Source organism: Balaenoptera acutorostrata, chromosome 19 (assembly GCF_949987535.1).
Source record: "Balaenoptera acutorostrata chromosome 19, mBalAcu1.1, whole genome shotgun sequence".
Lineage (NCBI taxonomy): Eukaryota > Metazoa > Chordata > Mammalia > Artiodactyla > Balaenopteridae > Balaenoptera > Balaenoptera acutorostrata.
Window position 1 is genome coordinate 9,824,153 of NC_080082.1, and position 12,348 is coordinate 9,836,500.

Sequence of the window (12,348 nt, forward strand, 5' to 3'; positions counted from 1 at the left end):
CACAGGTCAGGTGATTGGTTCGGACCAACAGGCTGTTGAGTGGAGGTGACAGGTGACATTCTAAACCAAAGCACAGAGTTGCTGTCATGACCATGTCCAGTGGTGAACAAGAAGGCCACGTGTGCCAGATGGTGCAGCTAGGGGACAATGGAGACAACATCAGCGTGGGTCCCTGAGGGACTGTGTGTGCAGGGACCCTGCCAAACCACATCGGGCATATAGTGTGAGCAAGGAATAAAAAAGGTGCACTGTGTTTAAATGGCATCCTTCCCCATTCACGACCCTTATCTGCACACACACACAGCACACACATATACTTCTGTACCAGGAAAGAAAAAATGTTTGCTATTTTGCTTCTGCTATCCTCCTATCATTTCACTATTGGTTCTGGCTACAGAAAGAGATTGGGCTAATGGCCTCTGGGATTAGACTCTGATGACTCCCAGGTCCCTCATTTGGGTTTTAACTGAGCATCCCATCTTGACTTTCCCTGCATTAAGAAAGAAAGACAGAAAATGAAAGCACTTGGAGTCTATTATCTTCCCTTCTTACAGAAATGTTTTCACTGAATTATGATTCAGGGTTATGTCAGCTTGGGTGGGGTGATATAAGAACTGTCTATTCGAAATGTATTTCTGTGTCTTTTATAAAATCGCAATTGAGCACAACTTTGCTTGCCGGATTACCCAAGGCCTCACGTGTGGACCTGTGAAGTAGGCACCCACCGAAGTTCAATTCCAGCGAAAACATTCACCCTTGCAGACTGGCTCGACGGTCATAGTTTTCATTCCCTGACATTCGTGGTTTGCCTCCAGCCTCAACTATAAGGGAACCTGGGACCAAACTCAAGGCGCAACCAAAGGCACAGGTTTATTCTAAGTTCTTGCAGTGTTCCCTCCTGGCTTCTTCGGACTGTCACCCTTTTCTCCTGATTTTCACACTCGACAAGATATTTTACGTTTTCCAGCTTGAAGAACACATTGTCCATCACCTCATACAAAGCTGGGAGTTCCATCCTCACCCAAGTGTCCACATTCAGGAAAATGGCACCGGGAGGTCACTGGGTAGGATCATCTAGCCAGCATCACCTACGGGAGGACCTGAGGTGTACCGGTGGGTGATTTGCACCTACAGCTCACATCCTGAAATATTTAGTGCTGAAGGAAATTGGGAGATTTGGTCTAGGAAGCATTACTTCTAGAAAAACCATGAAGTTTTTAAACCCAGGTGGATAGCTGGGGTCTGCCTGATTCACACTTCTTCTAACCCATTTAGAGCGGCTCCCTGGTAACTGGCTTCAAGCAAGATGCAAATCTGTGAAAAACAGTCCCACCAGTTCTTGGCTGATTCTTAAAAACAAAACAAAAAACCTGACTTTTTATTTTTCACATTACGAAAGAAATACACGTTCATGAAAGGAGAAAAGGCAGAAAAGGAAGGGAGGAAAAAGCAGAAACAGCAATAAATAACACTTACTGGTACATTTTGCATATAAGCCTGGGAGGTGGGTACTATTACAGCAATGACTGCAGATAAGGGCTTGGACAGGTACCAAGGCTAAACTGCGTATCCAATGTCACATGTCTCAGCCAATTAGTCAGGAGGGCAGAATCTGAATCCATGGCTATCTGACAAAGTTCATTAACTTATCCTTGAACAACTAAATTACACCTATCCAGCCAGAGCCACTGTAGATAGCTCGGTGTGTTTCTTGCAGAGTCTTTTTCTATGTGTGTACCTATGTGTGTGTGTGTATTTATAACAAAAGTAGATTTTAGACAGTACAGGCAATGCTGTGAATTGCTTTTTACACTACAGGCAATGCTGCGAGAATTGCTTTTTACACTTGAAATAAACTGAAGTTCTTGGGACTTCCCTGGAGGTCCAGTGGTTAAGACTCCGTGCTTCCACTGCAGGGGACGCAGGTTCGATCCCTGGTCAGGGAACTAAGATCTCGCTGGCCGTGTGGCACGGCCAAAAAAAAAAAAAAATTATATATATATACACACACACACATATATACATGTGTATATATATATGCATATATATATATATATATATATACACACACACAAACATATATATATATTGAAGTTCTCAAACTATGTTATGTTCTCTGAGTATTTTCAAAGGTGTTTCAAAAGTCTAAATTAATTTTATCTACTCCACCCCTACCCCAACTCACTCAGCCAACAGAGATCAACTGTGTAACAGTGGGGTACGTAATTCTCATAACAATCTCCATTGGATGAAATAAGTGAGATATCACAGGAACCCACAGAAACTCACTGCTCAGACAGGGAATAATAATCAGAACCTGGAGAGGACCCACTACACACAGATGTGAACGGAGGTACTTTCCATGGTCAGGGAACATGGTAGTGAACATCGGCATGAATGAACAATTGGCAAATGACGTCTTGTTCGTATGCCAAAAACAAAGCTAATTCTTTGCTTCTTTTACCCCAGATCAGTGGTTTTCATGGACACCACTTATGCCCATGACCAAGGACTAATATACTTGCAGTCAGGAAACGTGTTTGAATATCACACATTACACGTATGTGGGAGAACCATGTTCCAAGCAACACAACTGTAATGTTTGGCACCAAAGCTCAGAGTGAAGATTGTGCTTAAATGAATAAATGATCACCCTTCACAACTGACATATAAAAACTTTTGGGTTTGTGATTCTCTTTTCCATTGTTCCCTGCTGCGGGATATTAGCCCCGTCTGTTGTCACTGTTTTGCTTTTTTCAAACATATCTACATATATGAATATGTCACTCTCTCAGACAGACACTGACCACGGATCAGAAGCCAGAGAACTTGTGTTGGTGGAAGCAGAAAAGAAGGACTGTCGACTCTACTTCTTAGGTTGCTATGTGGCTTGGAGTGTGTGTGTGTGTGTGTGTGTGTGTGTGTGTGTGTGTGTGTGTGTGTGTGTGTGTGTGTGTGTGTGTGTGTGTGTCGGGCCAGAAAGACTCTGAACTGGGAAATGTGTGTATTTAAATCTAAGTGTGGTGTTATAAATTTATATTGGAGCTGATCCTATCTATGAAGAGAGAGTAAATTGCTCAATAGAGGTGCATTAACAGCAAGATAAAGAAAATGAACACATTCCAGCATCAAGTATAAACGTTCTGGGGGTCATCGCCTGTGTTAGATTATCTCTTGCACCTCACCCCAACATTAGCATTCGTAATTACCAGCTGCCTCTCTTTAGAGGGAAAACATGCTTTGGCGAAGCATAGAAATTTCATTTCCCAGAGAGCCCCTGCAAGTACAATGTGTACAGATATCGCATGTGCAAATCTTTCCAGACATGGAAGAGAGTTCAGAAATCTTTCAAAAGGCATCTGTGTGCACCGTAAAATATAATGTCTTTGGACTTGAAGTTCTATTTCTGTCAACAGGAATTAGCTAAATATTTTGCACTTATTCTGTGCCCACTTCTTCTCAAGGCAGGACTGCTCACCGGAAGAGAAATACACTCTTTAAAATTCTACTGTAATTTCTCCCCCTAAATAATGCCATGAGTTTTCTTTCTTGCACTACAATGGGTTCTGTGACAAGAGTGGCTACCACATGCCGAGCAGAGAGGCAGAGCGCTGAGTGTTTGTGAGTCATTTCAATTAAACCTCGCAAAAATCCTCTAGGAGTAGAACGAGGCTCACTGAGGCTTCGAAATGAGTCCTCGTGTCAGAGAGCTGCGTGACTTTGCACCTAATTACTAACCTACATGCCGCAGTTCAGGTCAACACATATTTATTGAGCACCTACTATGTGCCATACACTGAGAAACTGGAGGAGAAATGAAACAATTTCAACACCATAGAATTAAAGGGCTACGAGACAGGCAAACACGAGATGCAAGGAGTACAATTTCTCTAAATGTTTTGCAACACAAGATGGCAACTCCTGTCTCGAGGTGCTTCTGTTGTCTCCAAAGTGCTTCCTTACCAACACTCCTCCCCAGCCCAGTGCCCCCAGCGAAAGGACATGGCTTTGCTTGCTGTCCAAAGCGTCTATTTCAGCTAACGGAAGAAATTGCAACAGAAGAAAACACAGAAACAAGCTAAGTTTTCAAATGCACCTCTTAGGGACCATTTGGGACAAAATGAACAGAAATAAACAATCCTCCAATATCAGGTGACATATTTTATACTTTCCACCCTGCGCTGGAGGAAAATCAGATGCTGGTATGAAAAAGAAGATTAACCCGGTCCCTTAACAATCAAATTTATAACTAGTAAAGGGTTATGAAAAATTCTATCTCCATGTGGAGCGTAGGAAAGTACAAAGTCTTTGGAGGCATCGGATGATAAACTACAGCTTGGGCAATAAGCTCAGGAAGGGAATGAGGAGTTCAAGAGTTCAGCACGTGTGTGTGGAAAGGTGTTTAGTTAAAGAGAAGGGCCAGCTCCAGACAAAGGCACGGAAAGGTCATCCTTAGAGTCATTTCATCTTCATTACGACGGGCAAGACCGTGGGCCAAAGTGCACACACCAGGCCTCCTCGTGCACACCGCACAGAGGTTTTAAGACTCACGGGGACATTAAAATATGCAACAAAAGCAAACATACAGAGTGCTGGCAGCAGTGCCTAGATATTGTGATCTGGGCAACGCGGTCCCGGCCACCCAACATAAGTGTGATATGAACATTTCTCCCCCTGCTTCACCTGCGCCCCTGCCTTTTTTTTTTTTTTTTTTTCAGGGTGAGTGATAGATTAATTAAAGATTACAATCTATCGTCTTCAGAAGGCCAGAGAATTGGACTTGCAATCAGCACCTTAATTTTCTTTCAGGTAACTGCCAAACTTCAATGTGTTCGCCCAAATAAAATAATTTCCCCCATCTGTGCAGCTTGAAATTCCCGTGCTTGAGTAAGACAGTGCTCAGGATTTGCGCTGTGACTCAACCCTCATCTTTCAGTTTTCAGGAATTGGGGGAAAGGTGAATTTCATTTACTGATTACCGGAGGGCTCCGGAGAGATAGGCCAGGGCTGTCGTAATGGGAAAGCGGGCCCTGACTCGGCCTCTGACAGCCTTCCTGAGAAGGCCAAGGCCGGCGGATTGCCACTCTGGAGTGCCGTCCACATGGCAGACGATGCTGACCCTCCCTCCCCCGCCCCCTCCAAACCCACACAAAACCAGCTGCCCCAGTCCAGCCTCTTCACCCGTCAAAAGGAAACCTCGTCCATCCCTGCCTGCCCCCGTCCCACAGGGACTGCGGCAACGGGGGTCCCGCTTCGAACGCAGTCCCCCAAACAGCTGCAACAGCAAAGCGTAACGAAACTCCCTTTCCCTGCCTGTGTACAAATAGGGTTTTAATCGGTGGATGTGTTTCCAGTTACAGGGTACATGGCTTAAGCCTCCCTCGCCCCGCCATGTCAGAGTAACCAGTCGGAACGCAAGACACAAGAGAAAAGGTAAATCACATAATGGCAATGGGGACGAAAACAACGACAGTTTGTTGAGTTGAAAGGCAGTGGGTCCAGCGGTTACAGGCTCAGGGTCTATAGTCAGTGGGAAAAGCGACTCCACCAGTTCATAGGAACTGTATGACTTAGGAAAGGTTATATCCTAAACCTTTATGTACCCACCTGGAAAATGCACATCACTTATCACTGGGGTGTTTGGGGATTAAGGATTAAGTGGCAGGATGGATGGATGGATGGATGGATGGATGGATGGATGGATGGATGGAAGGAAGGATGGAAGGAAGGAAGGATGGATGGATGGAAGGAAGGAAGGATGGATGGAAGGAAGGAAGGAAGGATGGATGAGTGGAGAGATGAGTGGATTGATGGATGGATGGGTGGATGGATGGGTGGATGGAAGGTATTGACATTAATATTTAAAAGACTTGGTCTGCAGCCAGCACAGAGTGCCCAATAAGAGGATTCTGGTGTCGTTATGTTGAGAAATCTGATCAGACTACACAGACGTGAAAATTAAAAGAGAAAAGAAAATCCACACAGTCTAGAGGCAAGTCGCCTACTCTTCCTCTTCATTGCCATCATTCTGCTCTCCCCTCCCTCCCCCCGTGATGATCTTCCGCATCAGAAGCCAGGCCTTAGCTGGCTAAGCAGGCCCCACCCCGTGCCTGCCGGGGGTTGCGCTGGGTGGTCCGGGACTGCACTGATTCCACGGTAAGACGGGAAGGGGAAGATGTGCCTAGCCCTGTCCTTGGATGCCGTCTGCACTGGGATGTAGGAGCAGCGGGAAGGTGCTGGAAGAGAAGAAGAATCAGAGCAGGCCTGAAGCAGGCAGCGCGTGGCTCAGCGGCAAAGCTGCATCCCAGGGTTGCCTGGGCAGCCGGTTCCTGAAAGGACAAAAGGTCGCAACCTCCCAGACCGGCTGGCAACACAGCTTCTGTGTCACTGGAAAGATCACCCTCCTTCCGGAAGGATGCAGTCATCACGAATTCATCTGGCTGAGAACCTCAGACCCTGAAATTGACCGTGTATGAAAACACTGAGTTCCAGGAGGATAAGCTATTTACACTAAAAACTTAATTTAGTGGAAGCAGAAGCGAGGGGAACAGGGCCCGAGCACACCCAATGATACTTTCAAATGCCTGTGTCCTCCCCGGGGGAAAAACGTCTGATGACAACGTTTTATGACAGGCTGCGTGTATGGTAAACTTACGGATAATAATGCCAGCCAGCATTTAATGACTGCCTAGTGTATACAAGGCACAGTGGTGGGCAGTTGAGAAATAAGCTATAAACTTGCGAACACGCCCGGGAGGGGTCCCGCTGTCGCTGAGGATACAGAGAATATTGAGAGCTACCATTCACTGAATGCTCGGTGTGTATCAGGCGCTGTGCCAGGCATGAGACTTTGCCTGTGGGGCGTCCCTGACCACTCCCAGCTTCTCATCTCCACTTCACCACTGAGGAAGCACAGTCCTACCAAGCCCGAATTCTTCACTCAACATCACACCTTGGGGACGTGATAGAGGTGGATTCCCTCTAACCCACATCTGATTCTTTTCTTCCTCTGCCACGAATGCCCACAGAAACAGCATTCTCGGGATTCCTGAAGGTGCATCGTAACAAAGACCATATCGTTAACAATTACTGGGAAGAAGAGGTCATTTCAATTGCCCTTATTCAAGGACAGTCAGAAGATACCAGCCAAGGTAGGCCTTCTCTTCAAAAATGAAGCATCAAGACACAAATGCATGTAGCGTCAGACACAAATGAAGTCTCATTTCTGAGGGTCCCTAATGTCCCCTTCCCCCTCTGTTTCAAGGGGAGTGTGTGTGTGTGTGTGTGTGTGTGTGTGTGTGTGTGTGTGTGTGTGTATAAAGAGCTATGGAAGCAGTGTCTGTTGCACTCCTCTCCTGACTTCTCTTTAGAGAAATGGAATCCTGCAATTAGCTCCGGAACCATAAAAGTGAGTTGTCAGAGCTGCAGGAAGGGGTGGAGAGAAGATAAAGCAGGGAGTGGTTACCCATATCATTCATCTCCCAGACTCAGAAAGAAGGGGCCATGAGAGACCTAATCCAGCTTCGGGCCCCATCACTGATCATTCAGATTCTGATGGCGGAGGAAGAGTCAGCAGGTGATGTTATCTCCTTGAGCAGACCCTGTCCATCTGCAGCCTCTTTGTGTGGAACAAGACGTCCCACGAAATGCTGGCTTACTGAAGGGAGGGAAGAGATGATACAGGGAGAGGGAGAGAATGAGACATAAACTAGCTCTGCAGTTTCTCCCGGCTGACATGAACTTGGGGGTTGGGGAGGGGGTGGTCTATAGTCACGATATAAAACAATATCGGAGGGCATGCTCCCAAAACGTGCGGTTTTAGACCAAAGGGCAGGTGACAGCTGGCCTCCACATAGGTCCGTCATCCTTCCAGCTCACCTGAATTTCCTTCTAAGACTCCAGGATGCTTTTCTTGGCCTGTGCCATGTTCTCTTCCACTCTTGGGTCAAATCACGCCCAAACTATCATTTTGAATTTTTTTTTTAACAGTGGAAATTAGATGCTGTGGACAGCCAAATAAAAACTGAGTCACCAGGGAAATGACAATGGCCATCTTTCACCATGACTATCTTGACAGTTTCCAGTTGGTTGCGTCAATGAGTTAGGACTTAAAAATGCAAGTGGGATTTATATCAGTAATAACAAAAAACAGTTAGTGTTTATTTAGCACCTATATCGTGCCAGATACCGTGCAAGCTGATTTTTTCTGATTGGTTGACTTAATCTTCATAATATTCTGTGGAAGAAAGGATTTTTCCAGTTTTGATACAGGAAGAGACTCAGAGAGGTGAAGCCTCCTGCCCAAGTGTGAACAGCCATGTAGCTGGGACGTCCACACTTTAGATCAGGAGCAGACAGACAGTTCTAAATCTCTTTCTAACTCAGAGATTCAACAATTCTAATGTTGAAATTTTTTCTAATGACTTGAATTACAACACTGGCTTATATCCACCTTTTGAGCATTCATCTTTTAATTTTGGCAAATATTTGTAGGGCTATTATTTTGTATCTGACCTTACACTCATTACCGGGGTTCCCACTGTCAATGAGATTGATGCCGGTCTGCCCTCATGGGGCTCATGGAGAAGACACACGTGTAGATAAACAAGATGATCAAGTTTGCTAAGAGTGATAGGGATCTGGAAAGTTCTGAGTGAACACTCAGGAGTGGCCCAACTCAGTCCTCCAACACAAGGAAAGGCTTTCTGGAGGAATGACATTTCAGCTGACACCTGAAAGATGAGTTGGAGGTAGACTTAGGGATAATGGAGTTAGGACCACATAATGGAGTAACCAGATGATGGAGTTAGGAGTTAGGACAGAAGGACCACATTCGGGGAGTAGAAAAACCGCAGGTCTGCCATTCAGAAGAGCCTCTCACACTAGAAGTATTTCAGATACTCAAGCTCACCTTGGAAACTCTGTTAAAATAATGTATTAGCTGTGCTACTAATTCATTCGGAATCTCAGACACCAAATGTGCATGATGATAAGCGACCCCTCTGTCTGTTCCAAAGGGGGAAAGGATGGAATGCTGCCTGCAGGGCCAGCTCTGTGTCATTCCCCAACCAGCTCCCACCCATGGGGGCCACCTGGTCCATAAGAGCCTCCAACAGCTCAGGGACTTGACCACATCAACCCCAAGAAGCCAACAGGCTGCCAGAGAAGAGGCACTCCTTCCATCAGCCCCTCTCCTCTCCCTTGCTGGTTTTCCATGTAGAGTGAAGGAGATAATAACAACCAGCTGTGAGTCCAAACCATGTGGTTCGAGTATCCTGCTTCCTGGTGATCTTGCCTGTCCTGACGATCAATTTTAGAATATAAAAAGGGATGGATGGATTCTCTGCAGGTAAAGTAGACATTTGATCAATACTAGAGTGCAGGGACCTGAAGTTATAACCCCTGGCAAGAGGTGCCAGTGCAGATATGCTCTACTGCCAAATACAGGCAGAACCCATGAACATTTGGCAACTGAATGAACAGAGGGACCATTAATAACCTCTTAAGAAAATTAAAGAGGCTAAGCCAGAATATGCACTTCTATCGATTACCTACCCATTTCTACATGGAGGTGTCCAAATGGAGTGCCCCGATTTCCCCAAGTTTTATTTCAGAAGCAGCTCATCCCAGGACTTCCCTGGTGGCGCAGTGGTTAAGAATCCGCCTGCCAGTGCAGGGGACACGGGTTCGAGCCCTGGTCCAGCAAGATCCCACGTGCCGCAGAGCAACTAAGCCCGTGCACCACAACTACTGAGCCTGCGCTCTAGAGCCCGCGAGCCACAACTACTGAGCCCACGTGCCACAACTACTGAAGCCCGTGAGCCTAGAGCCCATGCTCCACAACAAGAGAAGCCGCCGCACCGCAACAAATAGTAGCCCCCGCTCGCTGCAACTAGAGAAAGCCCACGCGCAGCAAAGAAGACCCAACACAGCCAAAAATAAATAAATAAATAAATAAAATATATTAAAAAAAAAAAAAAGCGGCAGAAGCTCCTCTCAAACTCAGCGTGGCCACCTGGTGAGATGTGAAAGAGCAGACATCATCCCCAACTCCAGAGACTCTGACTCAAGAGACCCAGAGCAGAAGAGGGAAATCTGCGTTTCTAACAAGCACCTTCACGTGGTTCTGCTTTAAATCCAAGTTTAAAAGACACAGCCAGTGTTCAAGGTAATTTTCTTTGAAGGGTGGGGGCAATGAACGTTTTGACTGATATTTTTTGCACTTGCAAGTACCCTTTTGTTTAGCATGTATTAATGTGACTGCATTTGCAAGCATATATTTTTTTAGATGTTGAGTGTGTATACCCATAATTTATAGTACTGTGTTGGGCATGTCACACTTCACAATGCTTTCTTAACCTTAAGAAGCCCTTTCCTCTCTAGATAGGAAATTCACACAAAAAAATTCCAGCATTCCTTGACTAACAGAGGCCATGCCTATTGTTAGCTATCTTTTTTTTTTTTTTTTAAATTTTATAGCTACTTTATTTATTTATTTATTTATTTATTTTTGGCTGTGTTGGGTCTTCGGTTCGTGTGAGGGCTTTCTCTAGTTGCGGCAAGTGGGGGCCACTCTTCATCGCGGTGCGGGGACCGCTCTTCATCGCGGTGCGCGGGCCTTTCACTATCGCAGCCCCTCCTGTTGCGGGGCACAGGCTCCAGACGCGCAGGCTCAGTAGTTGTGGCTCACGGGCCCAGCTGCTCCGTGGCATGTGGGATCTTCCCAGACCAGGGCTCGAACCCGTGTCCCCTGCATTAGCAGGCAGATTCTCAACCACTGCGCCACCAGGGAAGCCCTATTGTTAGCTATCTTAACTTCTGCAAAACATTCCTAATGTGGGGACTGACTGGCTGATAGATCCATCTATTACTTGAGTCCTGCTTTGTTCCCTTGAGAAAAAGAACAATGTGTTTTGAAAACATAAAAATGCATAACAGTGAAACCAGGGGCCTGAAGACCTAGACCATGTTCTTTTAAATTCAGCTACTCAACATTCAAAGGTATTCTGCTACTAATTTTGTCCAAAGAAACACTTGTACCTGGAAATCTAAACTGAAATCCATTACCTGATTTTACCAGGAGAGTTATTAACAAGGGCAGGGAGGTTGTGGACAACAAGGGATTGAAAAAGTCACTGTAACTGGCAAGTTTCAACAATTTGTCTCTAATTATCCAGCTTCAGACATTTGAGGAAAACTGAAAGAAATGGTAGCAAAATACAAAAGACAATTTTTGGTGTAAGATAATAATGTATTAGATTAGGTGGCAATGTTAATAATCACATTGTCAATGTCTGATTGCTTTAACCAAGCAGGCTGCACAATTTAGTCAACTAATCCATCCTAACCTAAGGGAGGTCTGGAAAAGGGTTTCACTCCCTTCCTTCTCATCCTAAGGAGGAACATAAAGGAGACACTGATGAAACTGCCCATCTTGGAGAATGGAACTGCTGCCCTTGCCTACTGCTGTCCCTGAAAGTAAACACCCAGGATTTCTGAGTGTCGAAGTCTGCATTGGGGCTGGGAAGCTGAATGGAGATCTTTGTTTTGGTTTGTCTGATTTCAGCCTATCAGCACCTAGGTTCCTGGGAACCTAGGAAGTTTCTCTAATAGACATATGCCAAGACTCCTAAGCTATAAACAACTCCAAAGAACCACACTGAAATAAAATACAATCAGTGTTAATGAAATGAAGACAACTGACTGAGAAGGGATTAAGACCGAGCACAGGTTTGAAATTCGAGTTCCAAACTTGGATTGTAATGTTATTTCTCTGAGCCTACGTTTTCTCCCCTGTGGAATGAGCATTACCTACCTTATAGAGACGTGAAAATGAAATGAGATAAACGCTGTAAAAAGGTTAGCACAGCAACCAGAATATTATAATCAGTCTATAAATATTAAAAATCATTATTGTCACCAATAACTGGACCAGAATGAAGTTTACAGGGTGAAGAATTTCGGATAGCAACATAGAAACATCCACAAAACTTCTCTTGGAGTTTGATTTCTAAAACTATGATTACATCACATGGTGGTTTTGCTTCAATACATGCCTTGGGGTCACAGACAGAACTCTAAGTATAATTGGTGCCTCTTATTATACCAAGTATTTTACAGTATACATTTGAAAACATTCTGAGAAGCCTTCATCAGACTGCCATGGGACAAAAATATAAAACAAGCCAACAAAATGTAAAATGTAAAATAAAACAAAACATACCTACAAACACCAAATAATTCAATAGGTGAGCACATCTGCATGAGGCTATGTTAGGATACATTTGATGAGGGGGTCACTTAATATCAGTGATTTTTATTAAAATGTATATTATAGAAAGTCCTTCC